We start from the raw sequence: 14,666 nt of genomic DNA, 5'->3' as shown, positions 1-14,666 counted from the left end.
ATGTCTCAACTAACTTTTATCAGTGGAGACTCTCAGTACATACATATTTATTTATTATAAAACGCTTCGGTACTGATCATTAGGTAATTCCGGTAAATGTGGGCACATAATAATAGTTAAGAATGTCAGCCCCATTTCATTTCAGCTTGATCCACTGCAGGAAAGCACAAATTAGATGAAAGCAATTTCCCCAAGAACAACTCACTTCCTTGAGATGAGACATAAACTTGGGTGAACAATGATTTGTCACAATTTATTTTTGAGGGTAGTGGTTTAAAAAAAGTGCTAATGTAATCTTTTCAGAATGAATCCTTTTAAAAATGCATTAATTCGAGACTTCCGGGTAAGATGGCGGAAGAGTAAGACACGGAGATCACCTTCCTCCCCACGGATACACCAGAAATACAGCTACACGTGGAACACCTCCTACAGAACACCTACTGAACGCTGGCAGAAGACCCCAGACCTCCCAAAAGGCAAAAAACTCCCCACATACCTGGGTAGGGCAAAGCGGAGAGATCCCCACACAGAGGATCGGTGCCGAGCGGCACTCGCCAGCCCGAGAGGCTTGTCTGCTTGTCCGCCGGGGCGCGCAGCGCTGGAAGCTGAGGCTCGGGCTTCGATCAGAGCGCAGAGAGAGGACTGGGGCTGGCGGCGAGAACTCAGCCTGAAGGGGGCTAATGTGCCACAGCTAGCCGGCAGGGAGTCCGGGAAAACTCTGGAGCTGCCGAAGAGGCAAGAGACTTTTTCTTCCCTCTTGGTTTCCTGGTGCGCGAGGAGAGGGGATTAAGAGCGCTGCTTGAAGGAGCTCCACAGACGGGCGCGAGTCGCGACTGAAAGCGTGGAGCCCAGTGACGGGCGTGGGACGCTGGGGCTGCTGCTGCCGCCGCCAAGAAGTCTGTGTGCGAGCGCAGGTCACTGCCCACACCGCCCTTCCGGGAGCCTGTGCAGCCCGCCACTGCCGGGGTCCCGGGATCCAGGGGCGGCTTCCCTGGGAGAACGCACGGCGCGCCTCGGGCTGGTGCAACGTCACGCCGACCTCTGCCGCTGCAGGCTCGCCCCGCACTCCGTGCCCCTCCCTCCCGCCCGGCCTGAGTGAGCAAGAGTCCCCGAAGCGGCTGCTCCTTTAACCCTGTCCTGTCTGAGCGAAGAACAGACGCCCTCCGGCGACCTACACGCAGAGGCGGGGCCAAATCCAAAGCTGAGACCCAGGAGCTGTGAGAACAAAGAAGAGAAAGGGAAACCTCTCCCAGCAGCCTCAGAAGCAGCGGATTAAAGCTCCACAATCAACTTGATGTACCCTGCATCTGTGGAATACATGAATAGACAACACATCATCCCAAATTGAGGAGCCAGGAGTCAGTGCTGTGCCTCTGAGGTGGGAGAGCCAACTTCAGGACACTGGTCCACAAGAGACCTCCCAGCTCCACATAATATCAAACGACAAAAATCTTCCAGAGATCTCCATCTCAACACCAGCACCCAGCTTCACTCAACGACCAGCAAGCTACAGTGCTGGACACCCTATGCCAAACAACTAGCAAGACAGGAACACAACGCCACCCATTAGCAGAGAGGTGGCCTAAAATCATAAAAAGTCCGCAGACACCCCAAAACACACCACCAGACGTGGACCTGCCCACCAGAAAGACAAGATCCAGCCTCATCCACCAGAACACAGGCACTAGTCCCCTCCACCAGGAAGCCTACACAACCCACTAAACCAACCTTAGCCACTGGGGACAGACACCAAAAACAACGGGAAGTACGAACCGGCAGCCTGCAAAAAGGAGACCCCAAACACAGTAACATAAGCAAAATGAGAAGACAGAAAAACACACAGCAGGAGAAGGAGCAAGATAAAAACCCACCAGATCTAACAAATGAAGAGGTAATAGGCAGTCTACCTGAAAAAGAATTCAGAATAATGATGGTAAAGATGATCCAAGATTCTATTTCCCAGATCCAAAATCTTGGAAATAGAATAGACAAAATGCAAGAAACAGTTAACAAGGACCTAGAAGAACTAAAGATGAATCAAGCATCGATTAAAAACACAATACATGAAATAAAAAATACTCTAGATGGGATCAATAGCAGAATAACTGAGGCAGAAGAACGGATAAGTGAGGTGGAAGATAAAATAGTGGAAATAACTGCTGCAGAGCAAAATAAAGAAAAAAGAATGAAAAGAACAGAGGACAGTCTCAGAGACCTCTGGGACAACATTAAACGCACCAACATTCGAATTATAGGGGTTCCAGAAGAAGAAGAGAAAAAGAAAGTGACTGAGAAAATATTTGAAGAGATTATAGTTGAAAACTTCCCTAATATGGGAAAGGAAATAGTTAATCAAGTCCAGGAGGCACAGAGAGTCCCATACAGAATAAATCCAAGGAGAAATACTCCAAGACACATATTAATCAAACTGTCAAAAATTAAACACAAAGAAATCATATTAAAAGCAGCAAGGCAAAAACAACAAATAACACACAAGGGAATCCCCATCAGAATAACAGCTGATCTCTCAGCAGAAACTCTACAAGCCAGAAGGGAGTGGCAGGACATAATTAAAGTGATGAAGGAGAAAAACCTGCAACCAAGATTACTCTACCCAGCAAGGATCTCATTCAGATTTGATGGAGAAATTAAAACCTTTACAGACAAGCAAAAGCTCAGAGAGTTCAGCACCACCAAACCAGCTTTACAACAAATGCTAAAGGAACTTCTCTAGGCAAGAAACACAACAGAAGGAAAAGATCTACAATAACGAACCCAAAACAATTAAGAAAATGGGAATAGGAACACACATATCGATAATTACCTTAAATGTAAATGGACTAAATGCTCCCACGAAAAGATACAGATTGGCTGAATGGATACAAAAACAAGACCCATATATATGCTGTCTACAAGAGACCCACTTCAGACCTAGAGACACATACAGACTGAAAGTAAGGGGATGGAAAAAGATATTCCATGCAAATGGAAATCAAAAGAAAGCTGGAGTAGCAATTCTCATATCAGACAAAATAGACTTTAAAATAAAGACTACTAGAAGAGACAAAGAAGGACACTACCTAATGATCAAGGGATCGATCCAAGAAGAAGATATAACAATTGTAAATATTTATGCACCAAACATAGGAGCACCTCAATACATAAGGCAAATACTAACAGCCATAAAAGGAGAAATCGACAGTAACACACTCATAGTAGGGGACTTTAACACCCCACTTTCACCAATGGACAGATCATCCAAAATGAAAATAAATAAGGAAACACAAGCTTTAAATGATACATTAAATAAGATGGACTTAATTGATATTTATAGGACATTCCATCCAAAAACAACAGAATACACATTTTTCTCAAGTGCTCATGGAACATTCTCCAGGATAGATCATATCTTGGGTCACAAATCAAGCCTTGGTAAATTTAAGAAAATTGAAATTGTATCAAGTATCTTTTCCGACCACAATGCTATGAGACTAGATATCAATTACAGGAAAAGAGCTGTAAAAAATACAAACACATGGAGGCTAAACAATACACTACTTAATAACGAAGTGATCACTGAAGAAATCAAAGAGGAAATTAAAAAATACCTAGAAACAAATGACAATGGAGACACGACGACCCAAAACCTATGGGATGCAGCAAAAGCAGTTCTAAGAGGGAAGTTTATAGCAATACAATCCCACCTTAAGAAACAGGAAACATCTCGAATAAACAACCTAACCTTGCACCTAAAGCAATTAGAGAAAGAAGAACAAAAACATCCCAAAGTTAGCAGAAGGAAAGAAATCATAAAAATCAGATCGGAAATAAATGAAAAAGAAATGAAGGAAACGATAGCAAAGATCAATAAAACTAAAAGCTGGTTCTTTGAGAAGATAAACAAAATTGATAAACCATTAGCCAGACTCATCAAGAAAAAAAGGGAGAAGACTCAAATCAATAGAATTAGAAATGAAAAAGGAGAAGTAACAACTGACACTGCAGAAATACAAAAGATCATGAGAGATTACTATAAGCAACTCTATGCCAATAAAATGGACAACCTGGAAGAAATGGACAAATTCTTAGAAATGCACAACCTGCCGAGACTGAACCAGGAAGAAATAGAAAATATGAACAGACCAATCACAAGCACTGAAATTGAAACTGTGATAAAAAATCTTCCAACAAACAAAAGCCCAGGACCAGATGGCTTCACAGGCGAATTCTATCAAACATTTAGAGAAGAGCTAACACCTATCCTTCTGAAACTCTTCCAAAATATAGCAGAGGGAGGAACACTCCCAAACTCATTCTACGAGGCCACCATCACCTTGATACCAAAACCAGACAAGGATGTCACAAAGAAAGAAAACTACAGGCCAATATCACTGATGAACATAGATGCAAAAATCCTCAACAAACTACTAGCAAACAGAATCCAACAGCACATTAAAAGGATCATACACCATGATCAAGTGGGGTTTATTCCAGGAATGCAAGGATTCTTCAATATACGCAAATCAATCAACGTGATACACCATATTAACAAATTGAAGGAGAAAAACCATATGATCATCTCAATAGATGCAGAGAAAGCTTTCGACAAAATTCAACACCCATTTATGATAAAAACCCTGCAGAAAGTAGGCATAGAGGGAACTTTCCTCAACATAATAAAGGCCATATATGACAAACCCACAGCCAGCATCGTCCTCAATGGTGAAAAACTGAAACCATTTCCACTAAGATCAGGAACAAGACAAGGCTGCCCACTCTCACCACTCTTATTCAACCTAGTTTTGGAAGTTTTAGCCACAGCAATCAGAGAAGAAAAGGAAATAAAAGGAATCCAAATTGGAAAAGAAGAAGTAAAGCTGTCACTGTTTGCAGATGACATGATACTATACATAGAGAATCCTAAAGATGCTACCAGAAAACTACTAGAGCTAATCAACGAATTTGGTAAAGTTGCAGGATACAAAATTAATGCACAGAAATCTCTGGCATTCCTATATACTAATGATGAAAAATCTGAAAGTGAAATCAAGGAAACACTCCCATTTACCATTGCAACAAAAAGAATAAAATATCTAGGAATAAACCTACCTAAGGAGACAAAAGACCTGTATGCAGAAAATTATAAGACACTGATGAAAGAAATTAAAGATGATACAAATAGATGGAGAGATGTACCATGTTCTTGGATTGGAAGAATCAACATTGTGAAAATGACTCTACTACCCAAAGCAATCTACAGATTCAATGCAATCCCTATCAAACTACCACTGGCATTTTTCACAGAACTAGAACAAAAAATTTCACAATTTGTATGGAAACACAAAAGACCCCGAATAGCCAAAGCAATCTTGAGAACGAAAAATGGAGCTGGAGGAATCAGGCTCCCTGACTTCAGACTATACTACAAAGCTACAGTAATCAAGACAGTATGGTACTGGCACAAAAACAGAAAGATAGATCAATGGAACAGGATAGAAAGCCCAGAGTTAAACCCACGGACATATGGTCACCTTATCTTTGATAAAGGAGGCAGGAATGTACAGTGGAGAAAGGACAGTCTCTTTAATAAGTGGTGCTGGGAAAACTGGATAGGGACATGTAAAAGTATGAGATTAGATCACTCCCTAACACCATACAGAAAAATAAGCTCAAAATGGATTAAAGACCTAAATGTAAGGCCAGACACTATCAAACTCTTAGAGGAAAACATAGGCAGGACACTCTATGACATAAATCACAGCAAGATCCTTTTTGACCCACCTCCTAGAGAAATGGAAATAAAGACAAAAATAAACACATGGGACCTAATGAAACTTCAAAGCTTTTGCACAGCAAAGGAAACCATAAACAAGACCAAAAGACAACCCTCAGAATGGGAGAAAATATTTGCAAATGAAGCAACTGACAAAGGATTAATCTCCAAAATTTATAAGCAGCTCATGCAGCTCAATAACAAAAAAACAAACAACCCAATCCAAAAATGGGCAGAAGACCTAAATAGACATTTCTCCAAAGAAGATATACAGACTGCCAACAAACACATGAAAGGATGCTCAACATCTTTACTCATTAGAGAAATGCAAATCAAAACTACGATGAGATATCATCTCACACCAGTCAGAATGGCCATCATCAAAAAATCTAGAAACAATAAATGCTGGAGAGGGTGTGGAAAAAAGGGAACACTCTTGCACTGCTGGTGGGAATGTGAATTGGTACAGCCGCTATGGAGAACGGTATGGAGGTTCCTTAAAAAACTACAAATAGAACTACCATATGACCCAGCAATCCCACTACTGGGCATATACCCTGAGGAAACCATAATTCAAAAAGAGACATGTACCAAAATGTTCATAGCAGCCCTATTTACAATAGCCCGGAGATGGAAACAACCTAAGTGTCCATCATCGGATGAATGGATAAAGAAGATGTGGCACATATATACAATGGAATATTACTCAGCCATAAAAAGAAATGAAATTGAGCTATTTGTAATGAGGTGGATAGACCTAGAGTCTGTCATACAGAGTGAAGTAAGTCAGAAAGAGAAAGACAAATACTGTATGCTAACACATATATATGGAATTTAAGAAAAAAAAATGTCATGAAGAACATAGGGTTAAGACAGGAATAAAGACACAGACCTACTAGAGAATGGACTTGAGGATATGGGGAGGGGGAAGGGTAAGCTGTGACAAAGTGAAAGAGCGGCATGGACATATATACACTACCAAACGTAAGGTAGATAGCTAGTGGGAAGCAGCCGCATAGCTCAGGGAGATCAGCTCGGTGCTTTGTGACCGCCTGGAGGGGTGGGATAGGGAGGATGGGAGGGAGACGCAAAAGGGAGGGGATATGGAAACATATGTATATGTATAACTGATTAAATTTGTTATAAAGCAAAAAATAATAATAAAAATAAAAATTAAAAAAAAAATTTCACTCCAAAAAAAAAAAATGCATTAATTCTCCAGTGAATATAGCTTATAATTAAAAACCTATACATGTAATTTTACTTTTCTAAATTTTTACATATGACCATATATAATAAATATGGAAATCTTAAAATCTTCATTATCTTTAAAATTTGATGGCCTTTAAATCTGAATTTGGATTTGGTGAGTCTGACGGATTATTCTTAGTGACTCTATTGGGTACCACCAATTCAGATTCAACATTGTTTCTGCAAGTCTCAGAAGCATTAAGTTTTGTGAATGGATAGAGGGTATTAACATCCTGGTGGTTTTTCACTACATTGAGATGACCAGAAAACCTGAGTGTGAAAGATCATGGAGAGGAGTGTAAGAAATGGCACTAAAGGTATCACTGACTTCTCTCTATTTACTCAGATTCTGCAGTATACAACAGAAGGAACAAAGCAGGTTGTGTTGCTGCTACTGTTGCAATGACCAAGGATCCTCAGTCTCATCGCCACTGCAGTCCATTGTTTAAGATGTGAGCTTGTTGTTGCTTATTCAGGCAAAAGTCAGAATGCTTATTTGTTTTATGTCTGTTTTTTAATGAGGGTTTGATTAGACAGCAATAAAGACAAAAGTAAATAGGAGAAATGTTTATTAATAGGTCCCTCCATCCCTATCAACCAAAGAAAAGGCATACCTTAAAATATTGTAGTGAAATGTCTAGGGTGTGTCTGTCTGTGTTCTTGCCACCCTTCACCTTTAAGTAGCTTTTCAAAAATATGTTATAAACATGTTGCTTCATCCTTGCCCTTTTAGCCTGTTAATGTCTAATTTAGGTAAAGCAGGATGCAATCCCCAGCAAGTTATCTGTTTCTCCTTTCTTGGACCATGCAAATCAAAACAGTCTTCTTCTAAGGAGGGTAGTGAAAAGTTGTGCCAATTGTGTTCATACTTCAGCTATTCCAACGTCCTTTAGTTTATCTTAAATGAGACATTCTCATCTTTGGGCTTTAATTATTCTGTTTAAAAATAAATTTTAAAAGATACTCTGAAGAGAAACTAAGAAAAAAAACAACAAAATAAAAGATTTACCATAATGCAGGTACATAAATATGAACTAAAAATACTTTTAAATTAAAAATTAATCTTTTTTATTTTAAAAATTAATCTAATTAAAATTACAGATTAGGCTGGATAGAATTGACCCATTGCTGAAGCTTAAAAACAAACTAGCTATAAATGTTACTAGTTTTCTACACTGTTGTTACAAGACTTGACTGACATCCGTGATGTACTCTGCAATATTTTTGAAATGATGAAATGTGTGATCCAGAGACTTGAAATATTTCAATACTTGTGTATAGGAATTTTCTTCCATGAACTAGAAATGAAAAAAGTGAGAATGTTTCCTTGCTCAAATCACATTAAGTGGATTCCCTTACATTACTTGCATTCATTTTTAAGATAGTCATAAATGGTTACATAAAATACAGGAATATTATCTGTTGAAGAAGTTGATGGTTTTTATAGTCAATGTATGTATTCAAATGATAAATGTTTCTGCATAATCTCTGATCCAACAATACCATTCCATGCCACTCCAAGAATTCTTCCATCAAAAGTAAAAGCTCCAGGACATAAAGACATGAACCTCTATGCCCATTACCACATTTCTTGAAATCATAAAACTGTTTGGAACTTAATAAATATTTATCAATGGGTTTTGACTGAATGAAATTATGGCTCACTCATAGTACACATTACTGGGCATCTACTAAAGGTAATATGGTAGTGATATATGCTAGATATCATTAATATAATAGAAACACAATGTACTAAAAGTGTTTTGCAACTAAAAATCACTATACATTGTATGGCTTTAAAAAGGAATGAAATGCTGCTACATGCTATAACATGGATAAACTTTGAAAACATTATGTTAAGTGAAAGAAGCCAGACACAAAAGGACAACTATTATATGATTCCACTTATATGAGGTAGTTAGAATAGGCAAATTATAAACCCAGAAAATAGAATAGAGTTAACCAGAGGCTAAGGGGAGGGGAGAAATAAGGGGTTATTGTTTAGTGCGTACAGTTTCTGTTTGGGATAACAAGAAAGGTCTTAAAATGGATAATGGTAATGGTTGCTCAACATTGTGAATGTACTTAATACCAATAAATGATACACTTAAAAATGGTTAAAATGGTAAATTTTACATTATGGGACATTTTACCAAAATAAAAAATAAAAATATACTATAAAATAAAGTACAAATTTACCTCATACTAGGCATACTATGAAGTTTGCATAAAATTGCACTTATTTTAGGAGCTTATATGGTTATTATCATATTTGGGGACATGTAAAGAAAGCAACAGCTTAAGTAGTCCTCTTGAGTTCTTTCTCTCCATCTTTCCAACCTGGTGTTTTCTAGATTAATGGTTTTGTCACGCCTCTCTTTGAATACTAGCATCAGTAGGAATGCTAGCTAGTACTGGTTTCCTTAAGTATCAGCTAAAAAGTTTAATGTATTTTTATGCTGGTAATTGTTTTAGAACCTGGGAGGGATGTCATTGTTTTCTTAACTTGCCAAAAGCAAATATAGTACTGTAGACAGCATTACTAGAAAGAAATAGTAACTTTGAAGTAGACATATGTCCATCCTAAGCAAACTGAATATATTTCAAAGCAGACCACACCACTCAACTGCTGGCAATGTTCTTCCACATACTTGGCAGTATACTACTCGAAGTCTGAGAACTGTTTCTTTTTTGTAAAAATGATTTTGATTGGGAAACCCTGAATAAATCCTTTGGAATGTGTAACGTTTAGAGCTCCTTCTGGGATTCCTTTTCCATGAATCAAGGTTCTTTGATTCACTATCCTCCTTGGCACTTGCTTCCTAGTCATCTCAGCAGCCTTTGTGCCAGTGCTAATGAAGAGCTCCCAGTTTAGGTCCTAAAGCAGGGAGAACAATAAAAGGAGAACCTCATTTCAAGTACCAGAAATGTCTGGGCTATAAAGGACACACATATTGTCAAAGTAAGCCCAGAGTGGGGTGACATCACCAAGGTCATTCCTGGCTCCACGTCCCCCACAGGAGGAACACCTAACAATTATTTGGAAACAGGACACTATTTGAGAGAATCCTAGAATATGGAGGTGAGGCTGAAGCACCCCCGTGCACCACAAAGACCAAGACAGACTGCATTAGAAGGGTGAGAAAAGGAGCTACACGTTGACCACACTGCCCCTCCCCCAAGCCAGTGGAGCACCATGGGTGAGGTCTCCCCTGAACCTCTGGTTCCTCCAGTAGGAGAAGAGAACTGGGGGACAGCAAGCACCACCACTAGCATTGGGGTTGCTTTGTGGGAGCCACTGCTCTAACCTGCTCCACTGGGATTGCAGGGGAATCTGCAGGGTTTGACCACTAAAAGTTGGACTGTGATGAAGGGGGAAGGGGCATGCAACAGCCAGCACATGGATTGCGACTGATGGAATTCATACCTGCAGTGCCCAAGTAGTGATCACAACTGGCACCTTTGCTTATCTACAGAGCCAGGTTGGTGGGACACTACAACCGGGGAACTCAGCAGGGTACAGATCCACCTGATACACATCTGGCCCTTGAACCTGGTTTGCCCATACCCAGGGAAAGAGCAGAGTCACAGCCCACCCACTGTGGAGAGTGTCTTCTGGCCATATGACCAAAAGCGCTGGCAATAAATCCTGGAAGCCATTTGGCCCAGTCGTGCTCCAGCCAAGAGGCAGGCAGCCAGAGCTCATCACTGGCTCTGGTACAAAGCAGAGCCAGTATCAGGTGTGGAGGGATCCTGTACCATGCACAGGCAGGGAGATTCATTCATATCCAAGGCTGAGAGGAGCTCCCAGCTCCTCCCAACTGGGGAGCCTGTTTGAGAAATTAAGAGTCGCCTGGAGTGGTCCCTCCTCATCCCACCCAGGCAAAGGAACTGGGACTAGCCCCATCCCATCTGCTGTGGAGAGTGTCTTCCTGGCCCATCTGACTAGAAGGATTGGTGACAACTCCTAGAAACTGTGCAGCCAAGCAGTGCTCAAGCCTAGAGAAGGGTAGACAGAGCTGATAGTCTGCAAAGCAAAGCCAGTGGCCTTGTTCAGCCACAGAACGTGGAGTGTGGATCAGCTTGAGTTAAGACAACAAAGAGCTTTACTGGCTTTAGAGCTGCTTCTCCTGCTGCACCCAGGCAGGAAATCTAATTCATAGCCCTACTCATCACTGAATACAGCCTTCAGCATGTCCAACTGGGGAACCTAACCAGAGAACATGGGAAGCTGTACAGCCCATTAAACAGCCCTAGATACAGTGGCACTTGAACAGACAGCACAGCCTGTGGCCTCCCCCTTCTGCAGGGCAAAACCAGTGCCCTCACCTGACCAGGGAATTAAGTGCACACTCTGGCCTGATTTGGGTTCCCAAACAATGAACTATACAGGCTCTGGGTCCTGTCCAGAGCCAGGTCCTATACAAGCTCTGATTCTCTGCCAGGAAACTAATTCATAGCCCCATGTACTACTACTACTGAATATAATACCCAGTTAAGTCTGGAGGAAGAGCCCAATTATTCAGATATGCAGATACCAATGTAAGGAATCAAGGATCACAAAAATTAGGCAAATAGGACACCACCAAAGGAAAGTAATAAAACTCCAATAACTGACCTTAAAAAAATGAAGATCTGGGCTTCCCTGGTGGCGCAGTGGTTGAGAGTCCGCCTGCCGATGCAGGGGATGCGGGTTCGTGCCCCGGTCCAGGAGGATCCCACATGCCGCAGAGCAGGCTGGGCCCATGAGCCATGGCTGCTGAGCCCGCACGTCCGGAGCCTGTGCTCCACAACGGGAGAGGCCACAACAGTGAGAGGCCCACACACCACAAAAAAAAAAAAGAATATCTATGAACTGTCAAAGAATTCAGAATAATCCTCCTAAGGAAGTTTAGTGAACTACAAGAAAACACAGACAGCTAAGTGAAATTAGGAAAACAATGCTTGAACAAGACAAGAAGTTTGACAAGGAAGTAGCAATATCAAAGAAACAGGAACACTAGATTTTAAAAATACAATAACTGAACTGAAGAATTCAATAGAAAGTTTCAAAGGTAGATTCGACCATGCAGAAGAAAGAATCAGCAAACTGGAGGACAGGACTTTAGAAATTACCCAGTGAAAGGAACAAAAAGGAAAAGAATAAAAAGAGTGAAGAAAGCCTATGGAAATTATGGGACACAATAAAGTAAACAATGTTCATGTATGGGAATCCCAGAAGAAGAAAAGAGAGAGAGAAAGGGAAAAAAAAGTATATTTAAAGCAATAGTGGATGAAACCTTCCCAAACCTAGGATGAGAAATGGACATCCATATCCATGAAGTCCAAACAAGCCCAAATAGGTTGAACTCAAATAGGGCTACTCTGAGACACATTGCAATTAAATCATCAAAAGTCAAAAACAAAGAAAGAATTTTAAGACCAGCAAGAGAAAAGAGAGAAGTTACATACAAGGGAACCCTGGGATAATTGGATATTCACATGTAAAAGAATGAAATTGGACCAATATCTTATACCACTCACAAAACTAACTTGAATTGGATTAAAGACTCAAATGTAAGACCTGAAACTATGCAACTGCCAGAAGAAAACATAGGAATAAAGCTCATTACATGGGTTTGGTAATGACTTTTTGGATATGACACTGAAAACACAAACGACAAAATAAAAAATAAACAAATGGAACTACATCAAACTAAAAAGCTTCTGCACAGCAAACAAAAGCAAAAACAAATCAACAAAGTGATTGAAAAGACAACCTATAGAATGCGAAAAACATATTTGTAAACCATATATCTGATAAGGGTTACTATCAAAAATAAATTAAAAATTCATACAAATCAATAGCAAAAAAAAAAAATTACCCAATTAAAAAAATGAGCAAAGGACCCGAATAGACATTCCTCCAAAGAAGACACACGAAAAGCCAACAGGTACATGAAAAGATGCTCAATACCACTAGTCATTAGGGAAATGCACATTAAAACCACATTGAGATATTACCTCACACCTGTTAGAACAGTCATCCTCAAAAGTGTCAAGAGATAACAAATGTTCGTGAGGATGTGGAGAAAAGGGAAGCCTTGTGCTGTTGGTGGGATTGTAGATTGGTAAAGCCAGTATGGAAAACAGTATGGAGGATCCTCAAAAATTAAGACTAGAACTACATATATCTAGCAACTCCACTTCTGGGAATATATCCAAAGAAAATGAAAACACTAACTCAAAAAGATATCTGCACCCCCATGTTCATAGCAGCATTATTTATAATAGCCAAGACATGGAAACAATCTAAGTGCCCATTGATGGACAAATGGGTAAAGAGGTTGTTTTATATATTTATAGATATATACGTATTATATGTATATACACACACACACACACTGAAATATTATTCATCTGTAAGAAAACAAAGAAATGCTACCATTTGAGACAACAGAAATGGACCTTGAAGGCTTTATGCTAAGTTAAATAAGTCAGAGAAAGAAAGGCAAACACTATATGATCTCACTTATATGTGGAACCTAAAGAAAAAGAAAACAATCAGAAAAAGAGATCAGACCTGTGGTTACAGGAGACAGAGGGTCAGGGGAGGGGAAATTGGAGGAAGACGGTCAGAGGTACAAGCTTCCAATTGTAAGATAAATACATACTATGGACATAATGTACAACATGATGACTATAGCTAACACTGATGTGTGATATATAGAAACATCGTTAAGAATAAATTCTAAGCATTCTCTTCACAGGAAAGTATTATTTGATCTCATTTATATAAATTTGTGTGTTTGTGTGAGAGAGAAGGACAGAATACAAAAATGCAAAAAGAAAAGTTGTAAAGTACGAAGCTGCTTAGGTTTATATCTCAACTATAACAGATAACAATTTGTTTAATTTTAATAGGTACAAAAATAAATATTAAGCATAAAACAAGCAAAACGAAAAACTGAGCCCAGCGTAGATGTCCTTAAAGCATTTGCAAAGGAGGGCTTTATTAGGTCCGCGAACACCTGCAATTACAGGCAAAATTCTATGTGTGTGTGTTGTGTATGTACTTGGGGAGTGGACGCATAGCCTTTATTGAATTATTAAAGGGGATGTTAAGACCCAAAAGTTTAAAAAGCACTGGAAAGCCTGACCACAAAACCATTTTAAACTACTCTGATTATGTTTTTATAGTTTTCCTTCACTCGTTAACACTTCAAAGAACAGCATGTGAATGTGGAAAGAATCTCTGCCATTTAGGTAAGATCTCTGAGTCTCAGTGTAAAATTAGCATATAGTAGAAGGATGAAATTATACACCATAGATGAAAGTACCTAGCAGAGCGCTTTAAGACTAGTACTTATTTACGCAAGACATCTTCCCCTGCTTACTTGTTTTCCGTAGAATGAAAGCATACTGAAAGCTGGTACAATGTCTTCTTTAAAGTTTTCTTTTGTAATGCTTACTATGCTTTTTGATACGGATGAGCCAATATCCACTTAAGGGCATGTAAGCTCACAATAACTTTTGTTGAATATAACTGTTTGAATGTACTTTCACTATATTATTATATAGGGATTTTAAACTAAAATGTACCTGCACACACTATTTAGAGCCTAACTTGGATATTAGAGTAGGTGGATATACACCCCTGGAA

The 14,666-nt window shown here is 39.6% G+C and overlaps 1 long non-coding RNA gene across 1 annotated transcript; it reads right to left on the bottom strand.

Annotated features, from left to right (window-relative positions):
- Positions 1–9,601: 9,601 nt before the first annotated feature.
- Positions 9,602–11,792, bottom strand: LOC309801627. Its single transcript, XR_014293622.1, has 2 exons — positions 11,643–11,792; positions 9,602–9,902 (listed from the first exon to the last, which is right to left on the bottom strand). It is a non-coding gene; the product is annotated as an uncharacterized lncRNA (long non-coding RNA).
- Between the last annotated feature and the right edge of the window lie 2,874 nt (positions 11,793–14,666).

Source organism: Mesoplodon mirus (genome assembly GCF_964341445.2).
Source record: "Mesoplodon mirus genome assembly, contig: SUPER_3_unloc_1, whole genome shotgun sequence".
NCBI classification, from domain to species: domain Eukaryota; kingdom Metazoa; phylum Chordata; class Mammalia; order Artiodactyla; family Ziphiidae; genus Mesoplodon; species Mesoplodon mirus.
The sequence above is the reverse complement of the archived record's forward strand: the minus strand, read 5'-3'. Positions and strand labels throughout refer to the sequence as shown.